The sequence below is a fragment of the Ptiloglossa arizonensis genome, chromosome 5 (assembly GCF_051014685.1).
Source record: "Ptiloglossa arizonensis isolate GNS036 chromosome 5, iyPtiAriz1_principal, whole genome shotgun sequence".
Lineage (NCBI taxonomy): Eukaryota > Metazoa > Arthropoda > Insecta > Hymenoptera > Colletidae > Ptiloglossa > Ptiloglossa arizonensis.
Genome location: NC_135052.1, coordinates 5715150 through 5735297, shown reverse-complemented (window position 1 = coordinate 5735297; position 20148 = coordinate 5715150). Strand labels below are relative to the sequence as shown.

Here is a 20148-nt window from a genome sequence, read left to right as displayed (position 1 = left end):
ATCCGTTAGTGGCCGTTGTACTTGTACAGTTTCAACGTGTACGAAGACCTAGTCGTCGAATCGTTTTATCGCGCGAGCAATTCGACGGACGATTTCACTCGCGTTTAATTAACGAATATATGTATATATATGTAAGGAAAGCACCCTCAGTTATAGCGAAGTTAGCGTCGATAAGTTAGAAGACAAGTGAATGTCTTCTACAACTCGATTGGTAGGAAGACACGTGAATGAGTATACATGTGGCGGGAGTGGGAGAAGAGAAGACAAAGTGTAAAGGATAGAGACATGTGAAAAAAGTCATCAGAAAAAGAACGGTGTGAATAATAACATTGAATGTTGTTTCTTTGTTATTATAGAAACAATTCAACCCATTTTCCACCAAGAACCTGCAGACGAAATAAGACATTATATATATTCGAGAATGGGATTACAAGAGGGAAAAGTCGAAGAGAAATTTATTCGCTTATTTTTTTTTTTTGCTTCTTTGGTACATTTTGGGACCGATACGTATCAATTATTGTTATAAATTCGAAGAAACAAACCAGTGGTACGAAATATTACAAAATTGTAGTTTCTTTAACGTTTTCTCTAATATTTTTCCTATCGTCGAAACAAGCGATATATATATGTAGGGAGGAGTTTTGCGCGAGCGAATCGCGTGAAGTTTCGATCGAATGAGCGACCGTTTCGGTAAATCGATAGCTCATTGAAACTCTGTGCAAAAGACAAAAGATGAGTTGTAATGTAACCAGCGACCGATACGGACGTGAGTCGACCGGTATCGAGAAAAAGTTAAAAATGAGTTTTCGAGAAAACGTGTTCACTTTTCCTTTTGTACGCGTCGTGACCTTGCGCAGACCCTATATTTCCATCTGTAATCCAGAGGGAATATATTACTATAACAGAGGAATAGGCATATTTTCCTATATATGTATATATATCTACATATATATACACACCGATCGAATTTCGTGGCCCGCAAGTCGCCGAAATTTTCCACGAAAATACGCGAAACGCAACCGCGGGCAACGCCCACGTTTCGAAGAGCATAACTCGCGGATCAAGTCCTTGGCATTAAACATGTAAATGTTTCGACGACCGTGCCACAGCCGGCGATCGTTTAATACGTCGGTGAATCGACAATCGCGCGGACCACGGCGTCAATTGGATTTCGGACGGCGTTCCGTGAAATCATTGGCCGGTAATTAGGTTGCGTATAATGATAACCGGACAAACGCGTCGTTTATATCCGTGCGGGTTTCAGCGCGTTTGACGGGTAAGCGCGAAGAGACGTACCGATCGACGACCGATTGAATTATTATTCTCACGGTGGCTCGTTAAACGGCCGATAAAGAAAAATAACGCGGGCTGGCAAAGGGTACTTGTCGCTCGTCGCGGGTTATTACGCTCGATCTTAATTGCCGTTTCTAAGAAACCGAGAAGGCAAAAGCCCGAGGAAGGGCCGCGAGCATCGATCGCGAACCTCTTTTTTCGATACCGTGCATTTGCACGTTAACGAACGCGATCGTTGATTTATTGCTCCGTTGCGCCTGTTCTTTCTTACCCTTGTCTCGTCGCCCGTAGAGAACCGTCGACTCTCGTTCGCTACGAGGGAATTTTAATGTCCGCGAAGCCTTGCGTCACTCGGTGACCCGTAATTCGCTCGTGATTCCGAAATGTGCGCCTTTGAAGAGCTGGCGACACCTGTGCTCGCTTTTACGCGAAACAACGAAGCGGAAGGACGAGGGAAACACGGTATCATCACCGGTGAAACTCAATTCTCGCGTCGATGGAAACGAGTAAGACAGATGTTGGTAACGTTCTGACTGAATTCGTGCAGGGGGGCTGGTGTAATCGCGTCGACGTCGATGTTTATTAACGTGTCGAGGCTAGAACACGTTGCGTTTAATTCTAGAAACGAAATTGAAAGTGTAAAGTACAGTAAGGTTCTAGGTATATACCTAGTCTACGGTAAGGTGTAAGGTTCTAGCGATATACGTTGTAACTTGGAACCGTGGTTGCGTGATAGAGCGTAGACGAAAATGGGATTACAAGAGGGAAAGGTCGAAGAGAAATTTATTTTCTTTCTCTTTTTTTTTTTTTTGCTTCTTTGGTACATTTTGGGACCGATACGTATCGATCGTTGTTATAAATTTGAAGAAACGAACCAACGGTACGAAGTATTAGAAAATGTTGGTTTCTCCAACGTTTTCTACATTTTTCCTATCGTCGAAACAAGCGAGATATTTACGGTGGTCGAGTTAGATGGGACGCACTGTATCTACGTCGTTGGTTTTCATGTTACGATAGAGGCAGGGGTTGCCGGGACATCGGTATACCCAGTCCACTGCTCCGAATATCCATTTTGTTAGATTACGGACGTAAAAGCGACGATACGGAATATCATAAAAATCTCCATTCGACGAGCGTGCACAGGGTATGTTATTCGATCGAAGAATATGGAAAGCGTACCGCTACATCCTCGGGACATCTCGAGGGTGGGGTAACAAGCGTGTCGGTACATCCGAAACGTTTAAAAGTTTTAAATATAGCTGAAGTTTCGAGGGTCTCGAGAACCGGGAGCGAGAAGCAACCTTTCTACGATAGGGTTAATTCTTGTCGTGTTGTATCGAAACCGTGTTAAGCGAAACCTAGACGGTGCGATGGAAATATTTGTGCTGTTGCACGAGTTTATTAATCCGTGTTATGTCGATAACCGTGTTACAAAAGGGTCGAGTGTAAACGAAACAACGAGTAAGTTCTTTATTCCTTGAATATTCTCTACTCGATAATTTCGAGTATTATATACTATATTGTATCGATTATAAGTCGTGATAAATTCGATCTATCGTTCACGGTAAATATTGTAATATTGTAACAGTAATTATTGTAACTTTCCATGCTGAAGCTCATCTAATGGCCATTGTACGTCAAGTCGTTGAATTTCTTCTTTAGTCAGCTCCGATACTACGAAGTGAAAAATACAAAGTGTCGTTTAAAAAAAGTTAGAGCAACCTTTATTTTTCATCGAATGGAAAAATTTTTAGAAACTTTTACCATTGAAATTTATTGCCATCGAAGTACCGAGTAATTTTTTTTCGAGGTATTTTTCCATTGCATAAACGCCGAAAAAATCATCACGTTTGTCGATTCAACACTAGAACTATCGATGGTGAACCTATTACTATTTGTAACAGATCGCATACGTATTATCGAAGTTAGGCGAGGAAAGGGCAAATTAATTTACGAGTACCATTAGTCGTCTGTTTTGATAATTGTCTAGAAATATTCTAGGCGAAGACGCTGTTAATAATTGAGTAATTTGAAGAAGTTTGAAACAAGTCAAATTTGTTTGGAATAAATGCAACAATGACTTAGGTAGTGTCACACGTTGATGACGAACGGTGTGTGTTAGGTTTTGGGAACTATGTTCGTTTTGCCGAAAAGTGTCGTCAGCTCAACGGTTTGACCGTTACTTTCTTTTTCAATTTTCCACAATCAGTCGCAAGCAGAGAGTCGAGAAAAGCACACGACAACATTATTCGCCTAGAGTTAATTCACTATAATAGATTGCTCGATAAGTTATGTCGTTCGATAAGAAACGGAGCTACTATTTCGTCGTTTTATTTTTCGAAAGATGGTATTACCGTTCGATGAACGTGCGTAAAGTTTCGTGTAGATACGTCGACTCTTTCGTATATTTACAGTTATTCAAAGTCAAAGTGTCATACTAATTTTTTTACAATAGAAAAAAGCGACAAAACTTATCGAACAACCTAGTATCATTAGATACGCAGATCCCTGCGTACTATAATAAACCAAATATTATAATCCAAACTTTCACAAAAAAATGTACCCCTTTGGTAGTTGTAGCGTTAAGATCCATCAAACTACCGACGACGTAAGCACGAGCACGAGCCGAGCTCCGAACTACCGTCGAAACACGAGTCGATGGTGTCCCGTCGTTATTTCCGATCGCGACGCTCGCACGAGTTGCGTGTAAGATTCGTCGGTAACGATTTTTCCACGAGCGTCGTTCGGTCCTCGTTCGGAGTAAATATACAGCCGGAAATAACGACGAAACACAATCGACTCGTGTTTCGTCGGCGCGGTAGCTCCTGGCTCGGCTCGCGCCGGCAGTATATATACCTTTAACGAAATAGTTGCGCGCGCAGCCTCGACGACGATTTTCTCGTCGATCGCCGTGAACGAGGATCGTACGAACGCGTACAAACGCGAACGCGTGCGCCACAGTTACGTGCCAACGACTGTAAACAGCCGAGCGAAGTAATTTGCGGGGCGCGCGCGTGTTCGAAGTACTCGTGCCACTTATAGTAACGAGTATCGAACGGATTCCTGTTATTCGAGCGGTACCGAACGATTTCTCGCGCGTGCGCACTCGCACGGATTTTCGCCGGTAGCGGTCGGCTATGTGTACACCGGTAATAACATTATTGGCGTCGTCTTCGAGGCCGTATGTTCTAGATATCCCAGGCATATTTCTCTGTAACGTTATTGTAGGCAACGGTTAACTTTCGAACGCACACGGTTGCACAAGTACAACGTACAATATCGGATAAACGTATTCGGACGAATGCTTCGCGATACTTTGAATTGTTTGGCTGCCGTCAAAGTGTACAGAGAGGGGAATGGTAAATAAAATAAATTAGAAACATAGATTTGGTAATGATACACGAAAATGTGAAATAACACGTGTGATCTTCGTACTGCACTTTTCGTTTGTGTAAATGTTAGCAGATACTGGGTACGTGTTGCTCGACTACCGTTGTATTCTCACGAGAAATATTTGTCAATTTTGATTAGTTTTCCAACTAATATCCATGCAGATAGTTTCTTAACTCTTGTCGAATATGTTTCGCTTGTATCGTACCGTAGGATATTTGCAATGTAATTGAAATGATCCATCACACTGTAACGTACCGGGTACATTTATCTCGATCCGCACATTATATTGGAATGCATCTGTTTCTCCGAACAGATTCAAACGAACGAACTTAAACTTCCGTTATTATTTCGTCCGCGTATCTTTCTGAAATACTCCACCGAGATCGATACGGTCAGGATCATAAATCCTCTGGATAATTTCAAAAACTTCCTTCTGTAAACGACTTCTAAAATCGGCGAGTGTATCTTCAGTTTTTGCGTAGCAACTCGTGGAGCTACACGAGTGTCGTCGATTTTTCTTGAATAAATAACCGAGTGTCGTCGTGTTTTATTTTATTTTTTTTCGATCGAATTACGATTTCCTCCAAATCGAACGATTTCCGCGGTGTTTTCGTTCAACGATCTAACGCTCGTTGCGTCTTCTCTTCTCTTCTCTGCTCTTCGATCGTCAGTACCGGTTATGTGGCACTAGATACACATACACAAACACACATATATATATATATACATACATACTCGTACATACATACATACATACATACATACATACATAAATACTCGTATATTCATACATACTCGTACATACATACATACATACTCGTACATACATACATACATACATACATACTCGTATATTCATACATACTCGTACATACATACATACATACATACTCGTATATTCATACATACATACTCGTATATTCATACATACATACTCGTATATTCATACATACTCGTACATACATACATACATTTATACATATACATATATATATATATATATATCGCGATACTTGTGCGAATCGTCGAGGCTTGAATGGTTCGTAGGTTTGTTGTTCCGTGAAATTCGAGGTGTCGAATTTTAAGAAGGTATTTTCGAAACGCTCGAGCTGGAGAGAACGGTAACAAAGAACAAATCGATTCCTCGCGGCCCCTCCAAACGAGAGTACCCCACTTATCGCGCGAGCGAATACGCCGACGTGTCACGAGAATGGAAGTGGATACGGTGCTTCTCGAGGATCGTTTAATTGTTACGTGAAAAATATTTTAACGGTGGGGCGCGAGAGAAATAGAGAATCGTGCCGTTTATCGGTAGACCGTGTCTCGCGGGTAATGGCCGCGATAAATCGGCTTAAATACAGAAATAAAAACTCGCGGGGCCACGATTATGAGGGTCGATCGCGCGGGAATCCGAGCCACCGGGGGAAAAATATTGCCTCGTTATGCCTGTACCAGCACTTCGGGCCACTTGCTTCTTATCTGTCGCTCCATTTGCATGAGAAACTGCGACTTCGGCGCGATATACCTCGCAGTCTCGTCCAGTGATTAGAGAGACTAAACGCGAAACAACGCGTCGCGAACCGGAGAACGGTTGCTGGTTCCGCGCGTCTTGCTCTTATTACGTCGTTTTACCCGAGGAACGGGTGGAACGACGGGCGAAATAACTTTTCGCGTTACCACGGACGTTAAATACCCGTAAAAAGTGTCGGTTCGAACCCGGAATATTGCAATAAACACGGCTACTCCGCGTGGTACGTGTTTCTCGATTCGTGGATACAGGAGGATACTTAATTGCGCGTAGACGCCGAGGAAACGAATCCCCCGGCATAAAATTAGGAGAAAAAATCGTTACGTGGTTACGCGCGGGCATTGTTCGCAGTTCATATTTCCGTGTTGCAATTAATAACACGCAACTGCTTGGAAGTGCTCGTAGCGGTTTGCACATTTTGCTTCTTTCTGACGTCGAATGGTCGTTCGTTCGATTTATCAACCGTTCCGGTTTCGAACAGTTCTACTTGCACGACAAGTTCGGTTCGATGGAGTGTCCGTAATTGTTGCTTTTGTACAGGGTGAGGCTCACCTAACACGCTCGCCTCGAAAATCTAGTAAACCGCTAGTCGCGTGAGGAATCGCTGAACGCAAAAGTTTGCAATGGTTTCTGGTGAAGCGTTACGTGGCGTGCACCGCGTATGCATTTTTTGCGCGGATGAAAGCGTTTCGGAAATTCGAAGGTGAGCTTCATTTTTCTTTGCTAACGGAACGAACGTCATTATGCTTCGTATCGAAATTCGAGAGACCGTCGATTTTTGCGCGAATATATTATGCAACGGAGTTCAACTTCGCGCCGGTTGTAAACGTAATGGTTAACGATATTTCGTCGATCGTTTTTTTTTCAAATTTTGTTCAGCGGATTATAAATCTCTGTAAATCGTCTACGGAAAAAAGATACGCGTTTCGCTACGTCCAACTTGATGCGATGCAACTTTTGTATAAATCAGTTTTTCCTGCGGTGCATAATTTACGAGTTATTCGATACGAGCGTGTCGGCTGATTCCCTCTGTATTCTCGAAAATACTTGTTGTTGTTAATCTTTTTTTAACTTTATTTCAAGAATTCGACATCCTTGTCTTATTATTTCTACTGTTTTATTCGACACGTTCACCGTGGCGCCACTTTTCCGTATCCGGCGATAATCTCGACATTTATTCAATGTATAATGCGAAATTCGACGATTCATCGGTGTGCTTATTATTGAACAAATAGAAGAAGCGGTTAGCCACCATTGGTCGGCAAATCTGTCTGGAAGACTTGCGGCAAGAATGTGCGAGAAAAACCATACGCAGGGATAGTTACCATTTTACGCTTCGACTCTAATGAGGGTCCTCTTAGAAATGGTCTCAACTTTATCGAGTGTACTGCAAGAAATATGAGATTGTACAGATGGTGAAGATAAATTATACAGATGGCAAAGAAAATTGCGCAATTCTTCGGGCATGGCATAGGTTACTTGCTTCTCGCGAAGGCTAAATTACGAATAATTGTTCGATCGGTATATAGACCGCGCGTTTTCTTTTTTCTTTTGGTAAATAAATTTAGAAAGTATCCTTAGATTCTAACTTACTTGCACACGGTTAATTTTCAATAAGATCGAGGCACTCCGAGAAGAAACTACGTCAAACTCGAAACGTAAAATGGTAACTATCTCTGTGTACAATTTTTCTCGCACCTTCTTCTTGTAAAATTCTTCCGAATGGATGTACTTATTGTTTCGTTGCATTCTCTAGTTATTCAAAAGTTCGCAAGTGTTAGGGTAGACGTTGCAAACGATTTAAGGAAATGTAAATTGAAAGTGTTGCGCAGTGGGGTCAGAATTCATTCATGGTATGACAAAAATAGATTGTTTCCAGAGAGATTTACGCGTAGAAAAGTATTGAATAATCGTGCTCATCTTTTGCTTCGGCCGTCACGTTGATGTATCGTAAAATACAAAGATTATTAACTCGAATCCATTGATTTCAAGTAAAACATCGTTAACTGCGCGCGATGCAAAATCTTTTAGTCGCGAAGTCCTTCAACTTATTATACCACCGGTCGCAGACATAAAACATGATACTATTTCTAGCGGTGGAGATTAATTGGGTTCAAAGTTCTTCTTCTGGTGATTTATCACACCGATAACGATCTTAACACGCAGAAAATGAAAGAAATTGCCCATCGAATATTTTCCTATGCGCGTATTCTACTTCGAACGATTACACTGTATTGAATTTCCATCGCAACGTGCTTTTACATTCGCGCTGAACGAACGATCCTTTTTCTTAAGGTTCGATGTCTAGGTTGTGAAAAATTCAAAGTAGAAACTCGAAGCTTTTCTGCCATAACGTTGAAAACCTTTTTCTAACTTTATTTCAATATTTACATTACATAAGGCCCAATTACGAATACCAAGCTTTGTAATGTCGTTTCGTGCGATACTTTAGGGAGCACTCGCTTTCACTTTTTATTACACCAATTGTTCAGCTTCTTGGTCCATTTACTCGACCGTCGTCTTCGCCACTGATATCTATTTCGCCATGTTGAGACGTCTCGTTCGTGACTTTATGAATTCGGCCTCCAAACAACGTAACATCGAACACATCCTCGTTGGTACAAACTTCGTGGATACAAATTATTTTTCCTCGTCGCAAGACTGTACACGCACAATACCTCTCTCAACTACTGTTTTCATAGCTCCTGAAAAATAATAAGAGAAACTTCCCCCGAACAGTTTCGTGTCCCAAGAATACTAAATCCACAATCCATAGCGCGTGGAACGATAATACCAAAAGTCTTAACCCCGGTGAGTTCTTCGGCTCTCTTTCGACCCATTCTGATAACACGTTCTTCTGTTCCAATGAAACCAACTTCGAGGCTTCCGTGTACTTCCGTATCCCAGTCTCGTTGCACGATAAATTGAAAAATACGAGTTTCCCGCGCTCGAGATATTTACGAACGAAACACACGCGTAAGCTTCAAGTTCGAAGCATCGGGCGAGCGAGAGTCGCCCCTCGAGTGGAAAGGGTTAACGTCACGAACGATATCGAGACGAAACGCGGCACGGAATGTTTGCGGATCGAACGTTGTCTTCGTCGTCGGTGTTGATTCGTCGAAGCGGGTACAGAACGGTGGACAGTATTTTCGGGCCGTACGATGAGGAGGGTGGTGGGTGGAGGGGATGGATGGAGCCTCTTTGTAGAAAAATGGTACCCCGGTGGGACCTCCGGCTCTGTGGATTCGTCTTCGCGCTCGCGAGCAATCACGTCTACCCGCGCAACGCGTGTCCGTGCAGCCTCGGTTCACGGTTTTCGGCGCGAGTGTACGCGCGCGGGCGCACCGACTCGAAGGCGGGCTGGATGCTTAGAAGGCTATAAAAAGAGAAAGCTGGACGGCATAGAGGCATACGGTCGAGCGTGTGGGTGCTCGCCAAAGCGTCCGTACACACCGACCACACGAGTGGGTGTGCGGGATACGGTGGTGTGTAAGCGCGGCTGTAAAACGTACGACAGGATTATCCTAAGACCGTTTCTTAACGGCCTCCGGCGCGCGCATTGGTCCGTGTTCTACCCAGAAAATAAACGGTGTAATAAAAATTTTCGTGGACACGCTTTTATGAAATTGCGATAAAAGCCTCGTATAGTACTCTCTCTCTCTCTCTCTCTCTCTCTCCCTCTGGTCCGCGCGGGGGAAGTTTTATGTAATTCGTTGACCACTCGATGTATAAGGACGCGTATCGGACGCGTTGGGGAGAACCAGCGCCGGATCGTAAAATTTCCTACGGACCACGAAATTCGTACAAAGTCGGCGCAATAAAAGGTTTCCAGGCTGCCCCGGTACGATTCTTTCGAAAAAGAACCTACGGTTTAACGAACGCTTCGTAACCGGTCACATATCATTCTCAAAGACCACGGATATACTAGGAACAGAAAGGATCTTACCGCGATCCCTCGAATTTGCATAAAAACTCGATCGAGGGAATTTTTAAAGAACTTTGGTAATTTCGAACGAAAGAACAGAGACTTCGAGATGTCGAAAGTAGCGATTGCGTGGAAATTGTAGCGACGTTTGAAAAATTGTCGATGCTACGGGACCTTCGACCGAATTCTTGCAGATCCATATTGTTCGGCGACGGTTTTGTGCACAATGTCTGGAAAGTTACTCGAATACGTTGTAGAAAACACGTTCATCGATGAAATGTTGAATGTTTTTAGTTTTCAACCGGCTGGAAATAAGAAGGAATAACCGAAAGACCGAGTGTTTCCGTTTGCGAAGTGGTTTCCTTTTTCTTAATTTTTTGAATCGACGCTTTACGATCGCTCGATGAACAAAGTAATCTAAATTGATAACTTTCGCGATATTTACACGAAATCGTGCATACCGTCGAAGCATATTCTTTCCTTTTGTCTTGTTTCGTATCGAGAAAAACGAGAAAAAGTTGTTACGGGAAAATAATAAACGTCTCGTTTAAGTACCTTACACGAAGCATAGGTCTGTTCATTCTCGTTCCGATTCGATTGTTTTTTTTTTCGTCGAGGATAAAAATGACGAAGAAACCCTCGATTTTGGGCTCGAAGTATCAGACCGTTCCCTGAAAGAGATCGGTGAACGAACGATCGACGAAAATTACTGCGTTTGGAGCGGCAGAGGCACGAAAAATCAACGTGAAATATCTCTTCATCGCATGCCGAGAACGTGGCATATATGTACACGGTACGGCCAAGCTGCATCAAGAATACGCGAAACATCATTATCGTGACTCTGCTCCAGACTCGTGACATGCACCGGTGGTGTTGAATTTTTCATTAAATTCCACTTCAACGTCTAATGTCTACCGAACGATAAGTCATTACGGTTTGATCCTTTCGTTCCCATCGTAGTTACGCGGTCACGTATTTAGAATTACGAAATAAAATATTCCTGCCACTTGTACTTTCATACTCGCAAGTGTACGATATACCGATTCCGTTTAATTTTCCGAAGATGACGTCAGTAGGTGTCTCGACGCGTACACCTTTTCATCGTTTATTAAGAAAATAAAATTTGAATCCCTGCTGGTTCGTAAATCAGTTTGCCCATTTATTGTACATTTGGCTTAGAACGATGCCAAATTACACGCGTCTATGAAGTTTTTACGTTTATATCTACGTAACTGTCTATACGAGCTCCTATCTAACTATCCACGTTTGTTTATTACGAATTTGTCACGGACATACATTTGTTAAGATTTATGCGAGTAAATATACACGTTCGCGCACACGTACGTACACTTACCTCCACTTTCGAACCGTACGGTTTCGTTCGAAACGTTTTTCGATATAACCAATAGTTTCGAAGATATTCGCGCGGTTCGATTTAAATGGGTCACCCTGTACACGTATGCATACATGCACTTGTTCTGCTGACAAGAAAAACCGTGGTACTTAAAAGACCCTGCCGCACAGGAATTTCAACCAAGAATGCCCCATTAATTCTCGATTCGGTTGAACAAGGCTCGAGTTAGGTTCAAGTTCTTCGACGTAAGATTCGCGGGACCTGACACTTTTGGAGCGTACGGGAACTCGAATAACGAGAACGGTAATTCTTGAAATTGTTCGTGAAATTTCGTTTAAACGAAACGAAAATAACGTATATACAAGGGAAAACGATACAAAAAATCCCCTTTCAATTTTTCCCTAATTTTTCACCGTAAATAAACTTCTGTTCGTACATAGACGATCAAGTATTTACGCGATGCAATAATAATAGATCGTTCGATAAGTTTTGTCGTTCGATAAGGCTTGTTGAACAGTGTAATACCAGGTTGCTCGATAAGTTTTGTCATATGATAAAACTTATCGAACAACGTATCGGATTGTTTATTATTTGGAACAAAACCGACGTGTATCGAGAACGCATAGAATATTTTGTACCGATTGGAAAATATTGTACTGCTCGACAGTACTGTTCAATGTAGTATTGTTCACTAAGTTTTGTCGAACGATAAAATTGATCGAGCAACGTATTAGATTGTTTATTCTTTGGAACATAACCGACATGTATCTAGAGTGCATAGAACGTTTTGTACCGATTGGAAACTATTGCACTGTTCGACAGTACTGTTCAGTTTTGTCGTTGGATAAAAGTGATCGAACAAGCTATTAATACCCAGCGCGTAAAAGTTCTAAGAAGAGAGTAGAAAAAAGCATGGTTCGCGCGCGGCTCGTTATCTTTCTAGTGTAAAGTTCGTGGTGTGAAATCGACTCGATTATGCATCGTTACGCGCCGTAGTGTTCAATGAGACGTTTAATTATCGCCGACGAAAGTGGCAGGTAAAAAAAAAAGTCTGACCTAAAAAATCGCTTTGAAAAGTCGACACGAAATGCCACTTCGTCGGATATCGAGAACGAAGTACGACTTGCATCGGTACAGACGTACGAGCGTGAAACGCGAGCCACGATTATCCCGACTCTGGTCAGCTTGTATACGTAGCTTGTTGCTTAATAGCCAGGCATGTCGTGCGCCTAGAGCAACGACCAGCGTAATTATTGGCCCGTCTCCCACCTTTCTTGATCCCGCGTTACGTTATTCACGACACCCGCTGCCGCCGCCACCGCTCTATACACGTTCTTGTTCACGGCGTGGCGGCGGCTGGTATAACGGTGACCCACAAAATTGGGTACCTCTGGAGGCGGCGTAATTATTATTGCGGGTCATTCATTGTGAAAACTTGTCCCGAGACGGCCGGGAATAATGAGCGACGTTCAACGTACCCCGTGTGTAATTACCGCTCGACTCTATCGGAGTAATCGGGAGTGCGGAATAATTGGCGATGATGCGTGCAATTTGTATTGTCCCGGCCGTCCGGGGTTATTCGATTTTTCCCCGAATCGAATTTTTTCGTTGGACCAACTCGTCGGATGAATCACGAAATCACCGAGGAGGTGGCGATGATGGTAATACTTGTGGTGGTGGTGGTGGTGACGACGATGGAAGAAGGTTCACCGTCCACGGAAACGCGTGTATTCTTCGGGCAAGCACTCTCGATCGTGATTATCGCGATCCGACGGTGAACAGGATCTCGGTGCTTGGTGGTACAGTTTTATCGCTTCTCGATCGGTCGACAGGCCATCGTATCGATGTGTATTCCCGTTCGAGTTACGCTATCTCGAGGTAATCGAGTCCACCTCGAGCGGTCGGCCGTCGTCCTTAATCATTCGATTGGATCTAATTCGCCTTCATGATTCTCTGTGTCGTCGTCTTCGTTGTCGGTTCAAGGGCGTCGCGCGTATCGAGCCGCGTACACAATTCCGACTCGTTTCTCTCGGTACCTACCACTCGTCTTTATCCTTGTTCTGGTCGGTTACGAGGTGACCCGCCTCGCGTCGGGGTTTCGCGATGTAAAATTCGGAGATTCACCGATCTTATCGTCACGAGACCGGGACCTTTCCTAAAGGGAACGCGGTGGTCAGGTGCTTGCCATCTGCCGTTCGTTCGACCGGGCCCTTCAGGGAACGAAATCCACCGCCGGGTACCCTGGTTCCCTGCGTGCCCCGAAAACGACCGAGTTCGCTGTTGTTTCTTCGAACAACTCGTAACTCGAGAGGATCGCGCTTGTAAGTCGACACGACCGAGTACAATACGAACTTCCGGGTTCCTCGTCGATAGGAATACGAATCTCGAGTACCGAGAGACACCGCGCGAGGAAATCTTCACTCCGTGGAAGCGGAAATCAGCCCTCGTGTAGGATATTTGGAATTTGGAAAATTGTAAAAAGGCGCGTGGAACGATCCGTATAGAAACAGTTGCTCCAAATTTTACATTGTTAAAGTATGCTGATCTATCGTCACTTGACGATACTTTACGGGCGACGAGACGCGTTGTCTTTTTTTTTTAAGTATAACTTGTACCGCTCGATACATTGTAAGCTTTCTGAGAGAAAATAGTTTTGTATCTGTAATAACCGTGAAGTTATCCACCGAGTGTCTCGTCTTCGATTGCGATCATTCGACGCTCTACCTGCAACAAATTTTATATACCTAGATGTCTGTTTAGGATGCTGCGCGCAGAGCAAGCTAGAAGACTCTACAGTCCGTACGGTATACTTTGTAGCACAGTATAATCTGTAAAAGACATTACGATCTCGAGAAACTCTGCAGTTGAAAAAAGTACAGTAAATTCTCGCTTAACCGGTCCTTAATCCGAACTGGCCGGTTAATCGGTATTATGTTCCGATAATATGGAATCCAGCGCTCGAGAATTGAATACGATGGAAAAGAAAATCAACGAGAGAGGAACTATGCATTCGGGTAATAAACAAAGAGTACGTCACGGAACGTGTCGATAATTTTTCTGCCGGTCAATTGTTTTCGTGTAAAAAAAACCTGTGGTCGGTTAAAGCGGAGACCGGTCGATGCGGGACAAGATGATCGGGAATCTCCTTTATTGTACACAATATACGGGTCGAAACACGTGTGATATAGTCTCGAATACGAAAAATCTTGCACGATGAAAACTTTCAAACTATTCGACCGTTTGAACAATTTTGAATCGGTTCGTGAAACATCGAAACGGAGCTACGATACACGGGGTATAATTGTTATTCGTTTTTATATTTCTTTCTCGTCTTTTTTTTTCTCTTTAAATATTCAACTTTTTATCTACGTATCCCCGTTGTATTGTTTTCAAGGTTTGATTAATAACAGACCTCCGTATCTCGGCTTCGCATCGGTAACTTATTGTCACTTTTTCCTTTTCACCCGATATTTCGTTTCGTTTTATGTACAATCGTGGTGCAATAGAGACGTATTATTATAATTGCTGTATTAAGCGCACGACGGTGCAGTCCCACTGCTACGGTCGATTTCCACCCGTAATTTCTCGCTATGACGTCACTTGCCCGTAGCTGTGCCCGCAGGCAACGGCCAATGCCCGCGGCTGCGAAAAGCCCAGTTTAGCGTACGTGCTCTAAAACGTTCTCGCTAACCTTCCTATACGTTCGAAAATTCCGGGTGTTCGGATTCGTTGACAACCTTCTCCGATACTCAGTCGGAATAGCCGAGCTGGTTATCTACGATCGTACTGTAAAGCCACGTGTAAGAATTCAGGATTTAAATCCGGTGATCAAAGCGTCCGAGACGAATTTATTCGTTTTGAATCGTTCGTTTAAAAATCACCTCGCCCGACACAGGTCAGATAAATGCAAACATATCGTAGCAATTTTTAACGGAACACGTTTTCCAATAGTACATTTATCTCGTTTAAAAAAACGTCGTAATACACGCCGATTAATCTTCCACTTGTAAACAATGATCCGATTAAACGGTCGCCAATTATACCTACCTGTGCGTTGTGCCAGATATAGGTGTTCGTTTCCATTGCGCAATAACATTGCGCGGTAATTTTTTTCGGTCGACCAGTGGCCACTGTGAAATTTCGGTGTGTATCGTTTTCGATGAATCGATCTCACCGATATCGAATCGAGACAATACCGATCGCTCGATAAAAATCCACGTTAACCGTACCGCAGAACGTCACTCGTGGAAGATAGTCATTACGTGCAAGTCCTTGCACCGGTTGCACGTGGCACGTATTGAGTTGTTCAACGCGCAGTATTCTCCAAACAATCGCGTGACCCACATTTTCCACTCTTGCAATCATTCGAGTGCTATCTCTCTATCGTTTTGGTCGATGCGATCGAGCAGTCGCTCTTCGAAATCTACAGACTTGGCGGTCCTAGGTCTGTCACCGATAGAAGCGCTACGAGGAACAGCAAAGAATGGCCCTGAACGATGTTCGGGTTACGAGGAAAATCATTTTTGCGATTGTCGCATCGTCGATCGTTAATTCGCGAGACACGGAATCCTTCGTTGGAAATTTTAATCGTCGATTTTTAAATTCCAACCGGTGACACTTTCTCCAGTTTTTCGGTACGCGTTTTCCAAGTCGGTGTCTCGTAAACGTTGGTTCATTTTTTCAAACATTTCCCTATTTAACGAACGTCCATTGGGAATAGTTCTAAAGGCAACACACTTTGAAAGTTTACCAGCCTCCTAATACGGTCGCTCTACAAATCCGTAATGTTCGATCGAAATCGAAACACGAGAACGTTCGTAACACGAAAAAGAAGGTAACGCGACAAACGATCGTGTACACTCGTTTGATCATTTTCGAGCCCTCCTTGGAAGTTAGGTCCGCGTACCTTGGTACACCCTGCGCAGTGCACACTGTACAGCAGTAACGAGCAACCGGCGGTGGTCCGGCGAAGTTGTTTGTTCGACCCACTTCAGTCGGCTAACAAAGTTGCAAAACGAAATGTTCGATGAAACGCAAGCCTCCGAGAATAAGACGAAAATTTGGAATCGTCGACTCGAGCCCGTCGATACGGTGCCCTGTTCAATTCTGAGATGATAAAATATGAAACTCTAACTTCTGCGAGCGCTCAACTCTGTAAAGTTAACGAGTCCGGAATTAATAAATTAGATCGCAGCGGCTCGAATTATCGAGTTACTAATTTTGCCCCACTGCGACGAAAAGTTACCACCGTTGTACGGTACAAGTTTATACACGATAGCGCTCCGAATTTGAGAAACTCTTCCAAAAAAAAAAAAGAAAAAAAACGCGTTACACCAGGGACGCAAAACCTGCAGAGCGCTCTATTATTCAAAATGCACCGAAACTCTGCGTCACCTTGGCTACGGGTTATCCCGAATCGGTGAAACGCCAACTCCTAAATAATAAAATTTCCACCAAGTGAATCACTTCCGTACCGATAAATCACGTTGCAGCTGCTCGAATTATCGGTTTTTAATTTTAGCGCGCGGGTCGTTCAATTATTCGAAACGCGTTCAAATCGTAGCTCGTATGGATCGCTCCGAATACACGGAAGACCGCGTCACCCCGCCTACAGGTCGCCCGGAGCGCAGGAATCTTAAGGGGTCAGCCCGCGTACAGGTCGCCTCGGATTCGTGACACGCCGCGCCCCCTGGCCGCGAGAACAGCGTTGCGTCGCTCCTATTCGTAACCAATTCTCTCGGGCGGCGTATTCGTGTTCCGGGCGGTGTTACCATCGGTGAGAGCACGTAGGGGGAGGGGGAAAGAGAGAACAACTCTTTATCGCTACTCAGGAGCGAACTTTTAATTCGCTAATTGCACGATAAGCGACGCAGATGCGAGAGTTAACGGGCGGTCGGTGGAAATTAAGGCGGCATTAGGCGGCGCGGCAATTACCACGGCTTACACGGTCGTCGGTCGTTACCGCGCGAAGGCGTACCGCGCGCAAACGTACACAAACGTGCGCAAACGTACACAAACGTGCGCAAACGTACGCAAACGTACACAAACGCAGACGAATACAAACGCACGCATACAGAGTCGGGAGCGAGAAAATAATTTTAGGCCCGATAGCGATCGTCGGACAATTCGCCGCAATCGAGAACAATTTACGGTCCGACCTTCGTCGGGTATCGCCGCGGGTGCAGCGTCGCGGCGCGCGGCGTGCAGCTGCGGTCCCAGCTCTCTGTGTCGCGGAATCGGCGTCCACTCGCGTGCCTCTGGAAAAACGTTTCGAAGGCTCCGGCGGTCCGTGTATCGCGGCGAGTAGGAAGAACGCGTGGAACCGGGCGACGGGCCGCCAAGGGAGGGATGCTAAATCTGCTTTGCTCCTCGTCGGCTAGAAGTCGGCCTACATTTACGGAGCCGACGAAGCCACCACGGTGATGCAACTCGCGCCGGTAAAGAGAAACAGGTGCGGACGGGGACTGTGGACCGCGCGAAACTGAAATCTAGGATGACAGACGATACGCGCATTACGCGCGTGGAAACGTAAGCGCGTAAAGCGGCACGTAGCGTCCGCTCGGAGCATTCTGCGGGATTTACCCGCGGGTTTCGACGACCGTCTTTCCGAGAATACCTAGAAAAGAGATAGAGAGAGAGAGGGAGAGTGGAGGAGGAGCTTTCCTGGAATTTTTTTCTGGGAACGATAGTCGATGAAATCCGCGGCCAGTTCTTCTCGCGAGCCTCGAACGTGTACAGCCCGTTTAAGGTCGGAAGATAATGGGACCTTGATACATATTTTAGAGCAAGCATGCAAAACACGCTAGGATCCCATTAACTCGTTAGAGCACGGGGTCCGATTTATCTGGGAATTTTACAATTTTTACCGGGAGCATTTATTCCTGCTCGAATACGTCGAATAATCGACAAAGCTCCGACCATCCAGCTCGGGAAACGAGTCATTCTTTTTATTTCCAAGATTCTCTCTCGCATCGGGCAATTTTTGTTCGAGAAATTAACAAAGCGTTTATGAACCGATAGGCGAATCGATGTTTGCACGGTGGAGGTTCCCGGATCATCTCGTTAGAGAAATTATGATCGTTTATCCTTGCGTGGGAATAAATGTTTCTCGAGGTATCGATTTAAGCGTTTCAATGTTAACCGAGTTGTACGAGGTAATTTTTACGGATCCAAGAAATCACGACGATGGAAGAAAATAATCGAATGCTGCTCCGTTGAGTATCTTTCGATAATGTGTAATTTGTGTTATTTCGTTCAGGCGATTTATTTTTTCAAAGCAATAGTATCGATCTTTCGAAACTTCGACTGTATTGTTCGGATCCTCTTTGGTAATTTGAATAATTCCTACAGTTCGTGCACCAAGAATAAGTTAATATACTTTATTTCGACAGTCGGTTTTAAAATAACGGAAAACGAACCGACCGAAACTGCGCAATAGTTTCTGGGACAGTCTAATAGAATTTTCTCGGTTTATTAATAAAACGTCGAACTCGTTACGTTCGGTATTAAGAAAACGATAGAGGTGGAAGCGTACAAAGTTTATTTTATTCTTATCGAGCCGGTACAGCTGTTTAACGTTTAATCAATTTTAATGATACAATATGACAATTGAGATATACATAATGGCGGGGAAGTATTCGGACCTGGACACTTTCCAAATCCACGGAGCAGTTATCGTGTTCCTCTACATTGTAATGTAGGCTTCCTTCGTATACGTCTGCTTTATGTTCATTTTCTTTTTTCCTGTAAAAATTTATTACCACGATTCTGGTTTCTAAGTGGCGTCGCATCACTGTATTATTTTAGAACTTGACACGCGATCTCCCTCGGAGAGCAAAATAATTAAATAAACATCGTTCGCGTCCGCAATCGTCTCGCTCCTGGTACTTTGGTACGCAACGAACTTGAAGTTACACGAACAAGCCGAAAAACTTTCTCCTTCGAGTTACCATTCATTTGCATAAATTTTACAACTACATTAGCAGCCCCCCGAAGAAACGTAAGAAATTTCGCAACCAAGGGGCGGGAATGTATCTTTTTTACAAATATACGTACCGAGTGTCGCCAGCTCGACTATTCCAAGAAAGTCGATAACAAATTCGGTTCTTTGGGTTTTCAGTTCGACGTTTTAACCGTAACGGGCTTTACGAAATAAATAACTTACCACTGTTTTCTTGGTCGCGCTCGAACTCGAACGGTTATAGACAAATCGAAGCAACGTGTTTCTACGGCAGGTCGATTCTCTCGGTTACACTTTGAAAAGAAAAACGTTCGAAATGCCTCTTCAAAGCCATAGAGATTTCTTTGTATCGTCTCGACAACGCCAATAACGAGCGACGTGGAAACACAAGTACGACCGATTAATGGAACAGGTACGCCATTAACGATTTATCCCCTCTACTTTTATCGAGGTGTGTTTACCAGGAGGAGAGATTCGTAGAAATTGGTCGGTGATTATTCGATCGGTGAGTAGCGGTAAAAATTTCTGGTACAGAGGACGAGATGTCGATGGTTGCACGTAGACGAAAATAACGGCGGAAATGCCGAGACACGGTGAATAATTAAAACGGGAAACGTTTCTCCGAGGGGCGCTTGAGAACGCTACGAATCCATCCGGTCGAGAAGCGACTTTCGGAGACTGTATATTTAGCATCA

The 20148-nt window shown here is 44.0% G+C and overlaps 1 protein-coding gene and 1 long non-coding RNA gene across 5 annotated transcripts in view; one reads left to right on the top strand and one right to left on the bottom strand.

The window, feature by feature from the left end:
• The window catches only part of Ca-beta (Calcium channel protein beta subunit), a 151881-nt gene that overhangs the window by 87863 nt on the left and 43870 nt on the right, over positions 1-20148 (top strand). The gene's annotated exons all lie outside the window — the stretch shown is intronic.
• On the bottom strand, positions 2846-3973 carry LOC143146550 (uncharacterized). The gene is made up of 3 exons (XR_012991985.1): positions 3857-3973; positions 3058-3163; positions 2846-2967 (listed from the first exon to the last, which is right to left on the bottom strand). It is a non-coding gene; the product is annotated as an uncharacterized LOC143146550 (long non-coding RNA).